The sequence below is a fragment of the Bison bison genome, unplaced genomic scaffold, assembly GCF_000754665.1.
Source record: "Bison bison bison isolate TAMUID 2011002044 unplaced genomic scaffold, Bison_UMD1.0 scf7180017864117, whole genome shotgun sequence".
Classification (NCBI taxonomy): domain Eukaryota; kingdom Metazoa; phylum Chordata; class Mammalia; order Artiodactyla; family Bovidae; genus Bison; species Bison bison.
This window is the reverse complement of record NW_011494689.1, coordinates 22,858-24,427: the sequence shown is the minus strand read 5'-3', so window position 1 is coordinate 24,427 and position 1,570 is coordinate 22,858.

The window sequence follows — 1,570 nt, the reverse complement described above, 5'->3', positions numbered from 1 at the left end:
TGCCATGTCACCATGAGACTAATCCCCCCTCCCCCGATCTCCAGCCCCTTCCCAAGTTGTGAAGTAAACATGAAGAATTGTTCAGGTTCTTAAATGCTTCTGCCTCAAAGGGATACATATCACTTTCACACACACTTCATTGAGGAAAACAAGTCATATAGCCGCACCCAACTTCAGAATGGTTAGAAAGGCAATCTTCATATGCCTGAAAGGGGAGTGGACATAGTTCACTGAAAGAAGAGGAGGTAATCATTTGCAAGGATTCTTGAACAACTAAACAGTGGGAATTCATCCATTCCAACAGTTATACCTGTATCTACTTCTCTGGTTTTGATACATGAACCACTAAAATGTAGTTCTTTTTTTTTCTTTGTCCATGTCACATGCCTCGCAGGATCTTAGTTCCCTGACCAGGGATGGAACCCATGCCCCCTACAGTTGGAGACATGAAGGGGACACGCCAGGCCTCCCTGTACATCACCAACTCCCGGAGTTCACTCAGACTCACGTCCATCGAGTCAGTGATGCCATCCAGCCATCTCATCTTCTGTCGTCCCCTTCTCCTGCCCCCAATCCCTCCCAGCATCAGGGTCTTTTCCAATGAGTCAACTTTTTGCATGAGGTGACCAAAGTACTGGAGTTTCAGCTTTAGCCTCATTTCTTCCAAAGAAATCCCAGGACTGGTCTCATTTAAGATGGACTGGTTGGATCTCCTTGAAGTCCAAGGGACTCTCAAGAGTCTTTTCCAACACCACAGTTCAAAAGCATCAATTCTTCGGCACTCAGCTTTCTTCACAGTCCAACTCTCACATCCATACATGACTACTGGAAAAACCATAGCCTTGATTAGACAGACCTTTGTTGGCAAAGTAATGTCTCTGCTTTTGAATATACTATCTAGGTCGGTCATAACTTTCCTTCTAAGGAGTAAGCATCTTTTAATTTCATGGCTGCAATCACCATCTGCAGTGATTTTGGAGCCCCCAAAAATAAAGTGTGACACTGTTTCCACTGTTTCCCCATCTATTTCCCATGAAGTGATGGGACCAGATGCCATGATCTTCATTTTCTGAATGTTGAGCTTTTTTACTCTCCTCTTTCACTTTCATCAAGAGGCTTTTTAGTTCCTCTTCACTTTCTGCCATAAGGGTGGTGTCATCTGCATATCTGAGGTTATTAATATTTCTCCCGGCAATGTTGAAGTTCTTAATAGAAACTTAATAGTTCCCCCTGCCAAGAATAATAAGATTGGGACTCAGAAAATCTAGACTTTGGTTTTGATGTGGAAGTTTGGGCAAATCAGACCTCTCTGAAATGCATTTTGCTTAAATGGAGATTATAATATTTACTCTCGCTACCTTACTGGAGGAGTAATGCTCAAAATTCTCCAAGCCAGGCTTCAGCAACACGTGAACCATGAACTTCCAGATGTTCAAGCTGGTTTTGGAAAAGGCAGAGGAACCAGAGATCAAATTGCCAACATTCGCTGGATTATCGAAAAAGCAAGAGAGTTCCAGAGAAACATCTATTTCTGCTTTATTGACTATGCCAAAGCCTTTGATTGTGTGGA